This window comes from Phalacrocorax carbo, chromosome 3 (assembly GCF_963921805.1).
Source record: "Phalacrocorax carbo chromosome 3, bPhaCar2.1, whole genome shotgun sequence".
NCBI classification, from domain to species: domain Eukaryota; kingdom Metazoa; phylum Chordata; class Aves; order Suliformes; family Phalacrocoracidae; genus Phalacrocorax; species Phalacrocorax carbo.
In genome coordinates this window covers 115,292,110-115,307,549 of record NC_087515.1, presented here as the reverse complement: position 1 = coordinate 115,307,549, position 15,440 = coordinate 115,292,110, and positions in this window count along the sequence as shown.

Here is a 15,440-nt window from a genome sequence, read left to right as displayed (position 1 = left end):
GCATGGGTAATTGAAAAGGAGAAATTACATTCTGAGAACATTTCCCTGTTGTGCCGGTTACATATGCGTAAACTCCCTTACACATGAAGGGGTTGAATGCAGAGGTGAGTAAGCAGGACTCAATACCAGGTCTTACCAAGGTTCCAAATATTTTGTACCAATAGGTTCCAAATAACAGGTCTTGAATGGTCCTATTTAAATTTACATAAGAAAGCTCTAAAAGCTGCCCAGTGTAGTGAGAAATGGGAGAGGTCCTTGTTCTTCCTTGCCAACTACTTCATTCTACTTATGCCATTTTTCAACATCAGTATAAAAAAATTCTCCATCTTTCTCTTGAAAGACAGAATAGAGGAATCCAAATTTTATTGCAAATTCCTTCTGCTGCCAGAAGAATTTCTGACATAACACATATAATTTACCAGAATTTAATTCCTGAATTTCCTTAATCTTTATATGTTTCTTTTAATGATTCACTTGCAAGTCCTGATTTCAAAGTATCAGACAAACACAAGAAATGGAGTTATAACTTAATTCCAGGAGTAACCAGTTTATGACTGGGGATTGCCTTTGAAATAATGAAATGACAATCCTAAACTAGTCTCATGTATCAGAGATCCTAGAGAATAGGTTAGTTAAAATATCTGTGAAGAACAATATAGGTATAGGTGGTCTTGCCTTGAAGAGGATGAACTAGATAATCTCTTGAAATTCTTTCCAGAGACACCCTCGGTGAATATTTCTTCTAAAGTTACACTATCTTAAAATTTTTACCAGATCATCTTGGACTTCTCTGCATCTAGGGAATGCTATAGGATAAATCTGCAGTGGCTCCACACTTGCAGTAAAAAGAAATTAATCACCTGAAAATAGTTGAAAAGTTTTCTTTGTTACCCATAACACGACTCTGAATTTCAACCTTTTGCCTAAGAGTTTATAAAGGAAAAAATAGAGGGAATTAAAAACAAAAAAGAAAAAAAAAAAAGAAAAAAAAGAAAACCGCTTCTTATTGGGAAGTTTTCTTGCAACTCTGGTAGATTTGGGGAAAATAATTGCTTCATTTTTTTATTTCAAATGACTACTTGTTTCTTAGAAGTCAAAATGACTGTACATTGTGAATCTGATGGAGTTCAGTCCATGTATACAGTATGAGGAAAAGGATAAGAGGATTTAATTTACATACATTTATCCCACAAGGCATTCAGGGATCTTATTTGTCCATATTTCAAACACTAAGGCATTTCCTCACAACTGAAAGTGACTTTTAAGAACTTGTTGCCTTTTGCATCAGTGATACTCCCTCTCAAATGCAAATGATTATCATTTCAACTGAAATGCTGTATTTAATCATAGTTTCCTAAATTATGCTGAGTAATTTTCAACCATGCAAATTCAATAGGGTATAATATTTTTCATACTCTAAATATTATTTTTGTAACAACAGTAATTGCCATTAGAAATTAGAGGCTACATCACTTTTGATATTTTCCCTGCTGTTAATGTAATATTAAAAGACAAAGACTTAACATTTATCTGAACCCAAGAAGTTCAAATGAAGTAGGCGAATCAGTTCTGTTTTCTGATTATAATAACACATTTGGCTAGTCATTTTTAACATTAATCAATGATTCACCTCTTTCGTATTTCCTATGAATGCTAAAAATGTAGATTTCTCTGTTCTCTAGGGTTTAGTGTTTGCATGTAATTATAACGGGAAAGCTGATCAAAGAGAAGAAAAAAATCCCCCTGTTATTTTTATATATATGGTTTTTTTGCAAATAATTTGTTCTGAGCTATGTGCCAGTACCTATCTTATTTTTTTATATAATTATCAGCTATTTATTAAATTTTCATAAATGCTGAAAGATTGAGGAATTTAAGATTAATGATTATTTATCAAAAAATATATATTAAAACTATTTGATCATTGATATTCTTTTCTCTAGGAAAACTGAATAATGAGAACTCACAGAAGTAACACGCTTAAAGCATATGGAGGAATGGGAAAGCAATATATACAATAGAAATTATTATGAAAGATACTTTATAAATTCTCCAAACTAAATGTGTTTGCAGGAAAAAGTATTATAAAAAATTCCTTAGTGCTTGATGGCAAGCTTATGCAGACAATCCTACTGAAACTGAACAAAAACCTGTTAAACAGCAGGGGCTGGACTCAGTTTTTGATTCAAGTGTCGAATGCCATTTGACGTATTGTAGGATGTGCTTCCTGGTATCCTGCCGTTGTTGAAAAGGTCAAGTGTCTCCCACTGCTTTTGTGTCATATCTGCCAGCCCCATATGGATTTTTTTTTTGATCTTATGATATTGTAAATGACCCGCTGAACTGAGAAATTGGTGGCTACATGCAAGTGTTTACAGAAATGTTGCATGACTAAGGGTCCATGGTGGACTATAGAGATCTAGAAGCTTGAATTCAGCTTAAAGCTGACATCTAATAGACAGTTAATTGTCCCTACATAGACATCTAACACCATTTAAGAAAAAATATTCTGTACAGCTTTTAGCTGTGGATCCACAAAGGTTCATGTCTCCTATGTTAGCTATATCCTACCTACTAGGTCTGTGCAAGCCTCTTGCACATCCAAGGGCAACACGTCTCTGTGCCTTAAATGACAATAGATATTTATTTGCTGGCAACTGGAAAAGCCCATAAATTTCAATATTTTTTCCTAAATTGAATCCCAACACTACCACATATGTACAGTACAATTTTAACGGAGATGAGGATCACATTCAATTCCTCTACTTCCTAAATCAATCTCTTTTTTTTTTTGTCTTTTCTGCTATTGTAGGCCTGATATATTTTTCACGCCTTCAACCCTCAACTTTCCATCTCTGTTTTCCCAAGTCTGAAATCTCAATTTATTCAGAACACATTACAGCAGTGTAACATGTAGAAATATATTCTCTAAGTTCTCCGAAGTAGTAGTTTAGCTCTGTGCTTGCTAAGCCATTTTCATAATTCCTCACCATTCATAATATTTTCTGGTCTCCAACTTCTGTTGAACTTAAACTAATTGGATATTAATGTCACATATTCTATTTTGTTACTGACTATGGTTTCCAATAACTTAGACTTAGAAAATTATGTACCATACAGGTCAAAGAATTTGAAATAAGGTTATTTCTTTAAAATTAAAAATACAAAAAGGAAATAATTGATTCAATTTGAAATGCGTAGTCTGCTTAATTTTCTTCATTATATAAGAAAGGTAATTCAGAAGTGTACAATCTTCCAGCAGACACTTTTAATGACAGTGAACCAGATTTTACCATTTTTACTCATACATGAGTAGAAGGCTCTGCTATGAGTAGTCTCAAGGATTTATGGACATGGCCACCACTACAAGTTAATGAGCATGACATAACTGGGATACCTTAAAAGTTTTCACATAGAAAGAAGCAAATTGGTGGACAATTAACATGTTAAGGATGGTGTGAATGCAGAAAACCTAAACTAAGATAATTTTCTTTTGAATAAGAAATTATAAGTTTGTGCATTTTTAGCTAAGTACATTAACAAGTTGGAGTTGTTTTAGCCAGTTAGTTCTCTCTGAGATCATGCCTTAGCATGGTGGTGGCCAACACACTGTGTTTGATTTAGAGCAGGGATGAAATCTGTGTGTCTGAATGACGACAGGCAAAGAGCTAGGGTTCAAAGACCAGGAGATACGACTTTCCTCTTCTGAGCTGAAATTGTATATTCATCAATGACCTGGATGATGGGATAGAGTGTAACCTCAGCAAGTTCACTGACGATACCAAGCTGGGAGGAGTGGCTGATACACCAGAAGCCTGTGCTGCCGTCCAGCGAGACCTGGACAGGCTGGAGAGCTGGGCCGAGGGGAACCTCATGGAATTCAACAAGAGCAAGGGCAAGGTCCTGCACCTGGGGAGGAACAACCCCAGGCACCAGTAAAGGCTGGGGGTGACCTGCTGGAGAGCGGCTCTGCTGAGAAGGACCTGGGAGTTCTGGTGGACAACAAGCTGACCATGAGCCAGCACCGTGCCCTTGTGGCCAAAAAGGCCAACAATATCCTGGGGCTGCATTAAAAGGACTGTGGCCAGAAGGTCGAGAGAGGTTATCCTCCCCTTCTACTCTGGCCTGGTGAGACCACATGTGGAGTACTCCGTCCAGTTTTGGGCCCCCCATTTTAAGGAGGATGCGGAACTCCTTGAGCAAGTCCAGGAGAGAGCTACCAAGATGATCGGGGACTGGAGCATCTCCCTTCTGGGAAAGGCTGAGAGAATTGGGTTTGTTCAGCCTGGAGAACAGAAGACTGAGGGGGGATTTCATCAATACCAATAAATACCTAAAGGGTGGGTGTCAGCACGATGGGACTAGGCTCTTTTCGATAGTGCCCAACGATAGGACAAGGGGCAATGGGCACAAGTTGGAACACAAGAAGTTCCACCTCAATATGAGGAAAAACTCCTTCCCTGTGCGGGTGCCAGAGCAGTGGCACAGGCTGCCCAGGGAGGCTGTGGAGTCTCCTTCCCTGGAGACACTCAAACCCTGGCTGGATGCGTTCCTGTGCCCCCTGCTCTGGGTGTGCCTGCTCAAGCAGGGGGTTGGGCAAGATGATCTCCAGAGGTCCCTTCCAACCCCTACCATTCTGTGATTCTGTGATTCTGTGTATACTGTTGGCAGAGTAAACTTAGTCATATACGATGAAAACCAGAAAATTAACAAACTTATAACAGTAGCTACAGTTATTCTATTAAGTAATTATTCATAATAGGTCACTGAAGTGCATGAAGTATTTTGGGCATCCTGTCAGTTCCAAACTCCAACAATGATTCTTTAATGTAACACCTGTTAAATCAATTGTATATCTCACTATATACAGCATAAGGGTAACAGAAAGCTCTCTTGGAAGACAGGGCATTTTAGAAAGAGAACATTGATTCTACATTAATGATCTCATTTTGTTCTTTCAGCTCTTTCAATGCAAAGTGATACTATTGTGAAAGTTATAGGAAAGATATTTTTACTTAAACATGTCTACAACTATTTTGTAATTTAATTATGTGGTCGGCAAGTCTGCATCAGGCTCGATTTTTCTAGAAATTAAAAAGAACTAAATGGACAGAAGACTATAGATGCTTTCTTGAATAAGAGCTGTATATGTCATCAGCAGTGTTACCCAACAATTTATAATATAACAGCATACCAAAAAGCCACTTCATTTCCACATCAGTTAAAAATATAACATTAGAAGAGATTTTTAATTTTGCTAGCATATTTTCTAAATTTGAATTAATATTTTTAATGACATATCAAGAAATAATTGAAAAAATATACTAATCTTCTTGTTTAAAATGCTTAAGTAGATATACATATATAATTAGATCATATATATGTCACATACATAATCTACCTAATGCACAGTTTTGGTAATTTTTAAGCACAAAAAATGCTTGATGATCCAATATTTATAAATTAATTACTGTAAACCAGGTGGAACTACCAGTGGACTTCCACTAGTTTGATAAAGTTCTGTGAATGAAGTGTGTACAAGGCTTTCTCTTGACAATAGCTCTCACATGTTCATTAAGGATTATATTGCAAGTTAAAGTATGGTGATGATGGGGACTTACGCTATATTTCTAATTCTCTGTCTCTGTGCCCTTTTGGGGATGAATGTGGAAGGAATGGCTTAGTAACTGTGATACCCTGGACAGTAGCCATTTGTGCTGGCAGAGGCTTTGGGGGAGGGGAGGCTTTGGAGCAGCATCAGCACTCCACATTCTTTCTTTCTTATGTCTTCCTGTGTTTCAATGTAGGTACATAGTAATGTTGTTGAACTTGTTCCTCTTCTGTTTCAAGTTATGGTGAAAACTAATGTGCCTCTTTACCTTAAAATGCAGCCATATTGATTCACAATCTGGGTCTTTAAGATATGCTTCCGCTACCGTTCTTGGGTCATTTTCAAAGATGAAGATGATTAAAAGAAATCCTAATGTCACATTTTCTTTTTTTTTCATTCATATATTTAAAATATATAGACGTATATCAAGACATTTTTTGGGGTATAAATGTACCTATGACTACCGAATTTAAATCAAGGGCATCACTGATGGAAGAGGTTCAAGATAAAACATTGTCATAAAGAACACCCCAAAGTGTCTAGGAAATAATGCCTCAGTAGTTGAAGATTGACCAGAAAGCTATCATCTTCCACATCCAGATATAGTTTATTTTATTTCTTGAAATTTAAAAAAAATAAAATCAGCTGAAGCAGAAAACTTCAACATCAAAATAGTATCTTTTAGGTAAAGAGGATTTTAATTTTTTTTGGAGACTGACAAGTTCTCTGATACAAAGGCTATCAAAAAGAGATATTGATATAATCCATGACATGAAACACCCCCCCACCTTTTCTCTATATTTTATTATTTATTTCTATGGTTGAAATAGAGTGGTGTTCTAGTTGAATTACAAGTGCTAGATCATGTTGGACACATTCGAATAAAGATTAGTTGAATCCAGGTCTGTGTTTATATAAGCTTACCTGAGGAAATAATAGTAATGAGACTTGATGCCTATGACAGTACTTTGAGGAAGACCAAAATGATCATGCAGCTAAAATGAGACTTAAGCAGGATTTAGATAAGTAAGACCAAGAGAATGATTTATAAAACCCTCTCCTCCACTGCTGAACATGTTTAAGTACCTATTATGATCTGGATCAGGAGCAGAATTAGCATTGCACTGGATAAACTGATCATGTGGACACCTCTTTCAGTTCTTTGGGTTATAGTATCCAAGCATTCATCTGACTAGGTCTGCAAATATTCCTGTATCATAGCTTTCAAATGTAAAGGTTTTAAACATCCCATGAAAAATAAACTAGATTTGCAGGAGTCCTTTACAGGTACCTTTAAACAATAAGCTGCAGCATCGAATTCCTCCATATTTGGAATTTTTCAATTTTATATTCCTGAGTGCATGACAACTGAGATTCCTTTCCTTGGATATTTTGTTTCACCTTAGGACATGCTCTCCAAAATTGGGAGCAACAGGTTCAGATTGAAGAGTGCTGAGAATTGCTTACAATTTATCCCAATCTCAGTGTTCTTCAGGTTTTGAATTAAATCTCTGGAGCACAGGTGTGTTTACCTCACTAACAGGATTAACCTCACAGATGCCCAAAGAATTGCTTGGGAGAAAAAAACAGTGCCATGCCAAAAAGGGTGAAATACATCTGAATGCATTATAGGGTCCTTTTGACTCATACATACTACAGAATCTTTATTATTTTGATTATACTATAATTTCCACAATCCTGTATGGCACTTTGTCCTTATTTAGATATTTATTGAATACAAAAAGCCATGTTAAAATCTTTAGAGAGTTTGATTGTGCAATATAATGTCATGAAATGTTATGGTGAAGGTTCCTTGCACTTTTGGACCTTTGTGTGTAGATTAGAGCGTAGTCTTCCTCCAGGGCTCAGTCTCATTTATTGCACAACTAATGAATAGATAGATATTGACATGGTTCCATATTTACTACACTGAAAACAGAAGTGATCATATTCCCCATGGGTTTTCTGTAGCAGTCCTTACTAAAATATGCAAGGGCTTCACAAACACTGGGTTTTCTTTCCCAGCAGCTTCATATTATGAAGAATTGTTATACTTATTTGACATACAGGAAATCTGGACACAGAGGGATGACAGACAGAAATATCCACTCTTTTGGGATGCAAATTTTGAATATATAGATCTGATTTTTGTCAGCATATGTTGCATTGCACAGCACTCTGCATTTAAATATAGCAGATCTTCTATAATTTCAATTGCAGATGAAAATACTCAAACCAAATACACAGCCTTTAATTAAAAACACATGAAATGAGGAATGTACAATTAATGATAACCTGTAAAATGTTTGAGTAGAGTGATTTTTCCATTACATAGCCAGAACTCAATTCTCCAAAGCAATTCTTTTTCATAAAACCATTGCTTTCCTTTCCCCAAGTGCTATATATTTCCATATTCTGTAGTAAGTGGCACAGGACTGTATGAGTAAGTTTCCCTTTCTGCAATAGTTCTGCTTCATCTGCAGTCTAGTTCTGTTCTTGTGCAATAATGGGAAGAGCTGTTATATAACCATATAAAAATATTATTGTGCATACAAAAAAATGGTGAAATTAATAAAAATGTCAATATTTGGCAAAGTAGTATGGAAAATTTCCAGCTAAACTGTTCACATTGATAAAACTACTTCTGCGTTATGATGGTCTCTCGGTTCTCCCCTAGATGCTTTTCAATTAAATGACATCTTTCTTGAAATATGATGCTCAAAAATTGTATGAAGTATTCCAACCAAGGTGTAACCAGTGCTGAGTAGAGCAGAGGGATTACTTCACGCGTTCTCTGGGCTTTAGTCTTGATGCGTGCAGGTATGCTGTCTTTCTTGCAACTGTATGACCTTGTTGACTCATTCTCACCTTAGGACCCCAGTGACTCACATATCTTATAACACTGCTCCCTAATCACCAGTTTTGTGTTCTGCATTTGTGCCCATAAGCTATATCTTGTTCTTTTCCACCTGAATAGGACCCTATGTCTGTCTCAGTATGTCTTTAATTCATCAAGATCAATCTGAACCCTAATTTTGTCTTCAAACATACCTCTAAGCTTAGCATGAGGATTTGATTTTGTCTATTTTATCACCCATTTTTTAAATGAAAATACTGAATAGTTCCATATCAGGGGCTAGGACAGATCAAAACTCTATTCAGCAAGTCTTTCCATTTTGATAGCCAGTCAGTAATAACTACACTCAAAGAATGGGTTTTCAATCATTCTGCTTTAAAAATATATGAGTGTTTCATCTCAGCTGTATTTATTTGGTCCATTTGCTTATGAGGACATCTGAGACAGTGCCGAGAAATCATACGGCAGTCAAGATAAATTATATACACTTTTTCTTTCCCGTGCTCACAAGACTAGCTGCCATGCTGCAGAAGTAACTTAGACTTATTTGCAAGTTGTTCTTGAAAGTCTGTGTAAGCTATTACTCTCCTACCTGCTATCTTGTAGGTAATTGGGAATAGTTTGACTACCTTTTACAGTATTTTTCTGTAAGTAGAAGCCAACTGGTCAATAATGATCTTTTTCTCTTTTGATGGGCACCATGTTTGCTTTCTCCAGTCTTCCAGTGTATCACATATCCTTTAGAAGTGTTCCAAGTATGACAACAGATCCAAAATTTTGTTAACCAGTTTTGTAACAATCCATATGAAAAGCTAAAAAGAAATTTCTAAACTACAAGAGCTTTTTAACTGTGCCTTCTTTTTACTAGGCTGAACTCATAGCCTTTTATGTGAATACCTTACTACCAAAATTAATGTTTTTATGGCTATATGGTTATAAGCATTATTTCAGATGAAGACATATGAACAGATTAATTTTTAAAAGGGCGGTTAAACACTTCAGGCTTTCAGAGACCAGATTCTTCCTTCTTATTATTGTTTAGAAATGTACTTGGAGAAATATTTCTTGCTAATGTCAACAATCCTTTCTACTTCCATATCATCCTTATCTTGGTATTTCTGATTTTCCTATGTACTTAAACAATTATTCTGCCCTTGTGTTTAATAAACTGGCCTTTATTTAAAGTTCCTATGTAATGTTTTCTTCTTTTTGAATATTAACCTTTTTCTGTACTTTCTGTCTTTACTCTGTAATAAACAGTTAGTACTTGTGTCCTTTAAATTAAACTCCTGCTTTCTCTTTTTTTTTTCTTTTCCCTTTTGGCTGACTTTTCAAGATTCTTTTTTAAACCTGTCTTTCTAAAATCTATTTTGGTTATTTTGTCTTTATTTTCCTCCCGTTCTTAATGCCATGAATTCCCTTCATTTCGTGATCTCTTTTATACAAATTCTGTTCTGCGTGACATTGTTTACCAGTTCTTCCTGCTGGGAATGGCAATTATCTCATATTTAGTTATTTTTCTACCTTCTGTATCAGAAAGTTACCTGGAAGAAATTACTTGTTTGTAAGAAAGAAATTGGAAGAAGGGAATTGCTCATAACTCTTTTCTATTTCTTTTCCTTCTCCTTTGGTCACTTTGAGGTTTCCCTGTTTAAAATATTAAGTATTCTAACTTTTTTTACTGGAATAGAACTTGGGCAGAGAGTTCATTTTAAAGGAATTGGGATTTCTTTTGATAGTGAACCTAAGGAGAAGGTTGGGGCAAATCCAGCTTAAAGCTCTGGTTTACTTGGGTCTCATCACCAGTTTTGTACTTCTCCATAATACGGCCTGAGATAAATTATAAAAGCACTTTGATATATAAGCAATATTTCTTTTTCTTTTTTCCCTACATGCAGAGAATATATTCAGTGTGTTTGCTACAGAGATAGAAGAATGTCTAGGTTAATAGAAAAACATATGGAAAGAAAGTTAATAGAAAAGTATATGGAGAGAAGATACATTTTATAAGTACAAAGTTAGCATCGCACAAAGCAGACAGATGACTAAAAGGGAACTAGTTTATATTTAATAGCTGCCCCTTTCCTGGAACACTTCTGATTTAAAAAAATCAGAAGGGATTTGGCTTTATTAAAAAGTCAGAACTCTCTCCTGCCCCTTTTTTCAGGTGTTGTTCCTAAAAGGCAGTAAGAAATTCCTGAGTGATCTCCATTCCCACTGATTTCTCAAGAGTCCTTTGGAACTTTTCAGGAAAAGGCCAATAATTAGTAAACCACAGTTTCACCTAATTAGACATCCTTTGTCTTGTTCTGCAGATGTTTGGGTTTTATCAGACTAAAAATTCTTCAGAAGGAAGAATGTGGCTTACCACTCATGTCACTTTGGAGAATACATAAATTACATATATTTGTGACTATTATTTATTACCATAGAATGTATTTAGGATTGTAATTCCATGGCACTCACTTAACGTTACATATCTGTAAGGGAAATGTGTTATTTCCCTTATTATATTATATTTGAGGTTGAATTTGAGATACTGTAGAATGTGCTGGATAATTGTGTTCATGTAAATATTTTAAGCTGGCTCTCCCACAGCCTAAGAAGGGCTCTAATGACTGAGCTATCATTGCAGAAGTCTTGAGAGAAGGGCTGTTTTCAGAAAGATCCCCACAAAATTTTTCTGAGGAAAAAAATAAAAACAGTTGCAGTACCATGTATTATGTCATGATTCAGGATATTTTACTCAAAACTCACTGATCTAGTAATAAAAATTTGCAGACCAGAATTTCTCATGGCTAACCTAACTAGTTCTGCTAACTCCAAACCATTACTACTGACTCTTGGGAGCATAATCTAGTCACATTGGGAATATCTCAAGATAGTGGTAAGTAAAGTATTGGAAAAAGTATTTTCCCAGAGGTTAACAAGGACATGAAAGGAGTATATATAATGGTGGCACAAGTCTGAATGTGAAGTATCATTGAAGAAAATAGAAAATCAGAAGGCAAGGGTAACGGAAAAAGGGAACTGATTTAGACACTTAGGTAAAAGAAGGATATGCTTAAACCTCTGAATATCAGCTGTTAATCTCTTATACCTCAGTTATTATTAAATTAGCTAAAAATAGAATGATAAGTACCGTAAATACCAGGATAAAGACCTGTGTTATTCATGCATTTCTCCCTTAGACTAACATTGATTAATTACCTGTATGAACAGTAGATTCAAGGGAAAGATAGGTGGTATCTCCACACTACATTGTTTACACGATGGTTAGGGTTGTGGAGAGATGGCAAAGACAAGATTTTAAACTGGATATTCCCAAGGCTGTGTGAGAGCCTTGGCCACTAAATTGCTGTACTAAGTGCACAGAAGGAGGCTGATTTTTAAAATGCTCCTCGGATCTTCTTTGAAGATGAAAAATCTGCAGCGTGATTTAGATGCCTAATTTCTCCTTGGATTTGGAATTTATTGGAAATAAGGCCAGTTAGACTGAGTGGGCATAGAAAATCCACGTAAATCACTTTCATGAATAGGAAAGCAGTGGGGTGTAAGGCAGCTACCGTGGGATGAGCCAGAAGCGGTGCTTCTGCCCTCCCCATCGTATAACACACAATTCATACACTGCACACTGCAGAGTTAAAAAGGCAGGGAAGGAAAGGCCTCCTGGTTCCCATCTATGAATTTACTCCTGAAAAAGCTGATGGGGATGACTTTAAAAGGGAGGCTTTTGCTGAAGGAGCAATGGCTTTTGCAAGCCTGTGTAGTTTGCACTGCATGGTTTGGAAAGCCATAAAAGAAATAGAGCTACTCTAATGGAAAATGATAACGAAATGGATTTCAGTTAGGCTTGCTCTTCAGAAAGAGAAAATTCTGGCTACTTCCCAGAAGTCATGCTAGAGAGATTTCAAGCCAAAGACATGTAAGAGGAAAAGGTAAATTTAAAAAAGATAATGTGTACTCTGACCTCTAAAAAGAACTTGTATTTTACAGCCCAACCATTTCTCAGTTCATCTCTGTATATTCATATTTTCTTCTTATTTTTCTCCTTACTTTCCATGTCTATAAAGTAATTAGTTACTCATATCTTGCACTCTTTAAGTATAGTAAAATCAGGGATTTATTTGTGGAGCATACTGTAATTACCATTACTAGTGGAGCTACGGCTTTAAGTAAGGAATGTTTACTCAGACACATCAAGTATTCACTATGAAAGCAATTAAAGAGTTTGATGTTCACAGTTAAGTATTAATATTAATGTGTGAGAAACTGCATCCAAATCATTCAGAGTTGGTTAGGAAGGCCTCTGGGAGTGAGACAGCCATAGAAAGCAGTGACATGATTATAGCTGTATGGGAAAATAATCGAAACAGCTATTCTCTAAGCAGCCTCAATAGGGAAGGAAGATTCTCAAAACCTAAATGAGTGTGACTATAAGAGGCAGCTTTCAAGTTTGATTTGCCTGCTGTAAAACATTTTACATTAGTAAGTGTCTAGAGTCTTTGCACTTAAATGTATTTTTATCACTTGTCTCCAAGTCCTTTTATGGATAGTACAATTAACTGCACACATGAAAAAAAATTGCACGACAATAATTTGCAGACCATTGTGATCTCAGAACTGGAACTGGAATTCTCATCTTCTGTTCCTGACACTGACCTACTGCCAGACCTATGGTGAGCCATTTGACTACTGGCTTGATTTTCCCTGCTCTAAAATTGAGGGGAAAGTTCTAATGTGTCTCAAGGTGTATTTGGAGGGTTAATCAATAACACTTGTAAAGTTCTCTGAATGTTTTATCAATAAGATATAAACTTAATTTGTTGAAAATGTGTTTGGACTGACTACCAATCTACAACCACCATTTACTATGCAGTCTAAGATGATAAAAACCCTCCCAAAATTAAAAACACAATTAGAATAAAAAATAGTGATCTCTGAAGGATGACAAGAAATCAGCTATCTTACAAGGCTCCATGACATTCCTCCCTTTTCCACTGCTTCAGGAGATTTGTTTTCAGATTACTGTTTTTTCATATCTAGATGACTCCACAGGAGTGGTTTTGGCTTGAGAATAGGGTAAATCTTTTCAGTGCAGCTTTTTCAGTTCTGATTGCTTTACCAGATCAGATTTGGCATTTTGACATTCAGCATGTATTTTATGTCTGTCTTTACTCTATGCATGTTGTCATGACTGTGTATGCAAAAAACTACAAATGCATTGCTGAGGGTTGTATGTTAAGTCAATGGTTGTGGGGGCACCGTGTAATGAAGAAAACCATGACATTCCCATAGCAACAGGGCAAAGCTCTTCATGCTGATGTTGAGTAGAAAATTACCAATGATTTAAAGGACAGCAGAAATAAGCTGTATGTGATTCCAAAAGAATTTCTTACCTTGCCAGAAACAACTCAATTTAAGGTCAGTGTCAAACCCCAGTGGCTGAATAACATTAATATAGAGCTGAAGGAAGAGACTTGCTACTTACATCACTTAGCCAGAATATATTGCCCTAAAAATAAAATCTACAGTTATTGCAAGTGTTTCAGAATAAACCTAACTCTTGCCATTCCACAAGCTTGTTTGGGTTGGTTTTTCGTTTTTTTTTTTATTTAAATCAAATGCATGTATTTGAACAGTATTAATATCAAGCCTGAGAGAATCCCTTTTTGGTTTAAAGATGCATTAATATAATTTTGTAGTATTTACTAAAATACAGATTTATTCCCCAATGGGTTTCATATCTTGAAAAGCATCCATCTATTAAATTTTATAACTACAGATAATCTTACTTTTATAAGACCAATATTTTTGTAGGTGTAGAAACAAATTTCTAGATGCCAAATGTTACGTTCTGGTTTAACTTTTGTGAAGGTATCCCAGTATCACAGAATCACAGAATCCCAGGTTAGAAGGGACCTCAGGGATCATCTTGTCCAACCTTTCCAGGAAGAGCACAGTCTAGACAAGATGGCCCAGCACCCTGTCCAGCCAACTACTGAAAGTGTCCAACGTGGCCCAGTCAACCACTTCCCTGTGGAGATTATTCCAATGGTGACTGTCCTCACTGTGAAAAATTTCCCTCTGGTGTCCAATCGGAATCTCCCCAAGAGCAATTTGTGTCCATTCCCCCTTCTCCTCTCCATGTGACTCTGTGTAAAAAGGGAGTCTCCCTCTTCTTCGTAGCTACCCCTTAAGTACTGGTACATGGTGATGAGATCCCCTCTGAGCATCCTTTTTTCAAGGCTGAATCCAGTTCTCCCAGCCTAACCTCATATGGCAGCTTCCCAGTCCTTTGATCATCTTGGTGGACCTTCTCTGGACCCCTTCCAGCCTGTCCACATCCTTTTTGTACAGCGGGGACCAGAACTTTACACAGTATTCCAGGTGTGGCCTGACAAGCGCTGAGTAGAGTGGGATAATGACTTCTTTCTCTCTGCTGGCGATGCCCTTTTTGATGCAACCCAGCACCCTGTTGGCCTTCTTGGCCACAGCAGCACACTGTTCACTCAAGCTGATCTTCCTGTCCACCAGGACCCCCAGGTCCCTTTCCACTGAGCTGCTCTCCAGCCAGGTGGATCCCAGTCTGTGCTGCACTCCCAGATTGTGTTTTCCCAGGTGCAAGACCTTATACTTGTCCTTGCTGAACTTCATAAGGTTCTTGCTGGCCCACTCTTCCAGCCTATCCAGATCTCCCTGCAGAGCAGCTCTCCCTTCTGGAGCGTCTACTTCCCCATCTCAACTTGGTGTCTACTACAAACTTCATCAGGCTACACTTGATCCATTATCCAGCTCACTTATAAAGATGTTGAATAACATTGGGCCCATATATAGATTCCTGGGAGGCCCCGCTTGTGACAGGTCACCACTTTGAAAAAGAGCTATTTACCACCACCACCCTTTGGGTGTGGCCTGTCAGCCAGTTCCCCACCCGCTGCACAGACCTCTTGTCTGGGCCATAACACATCA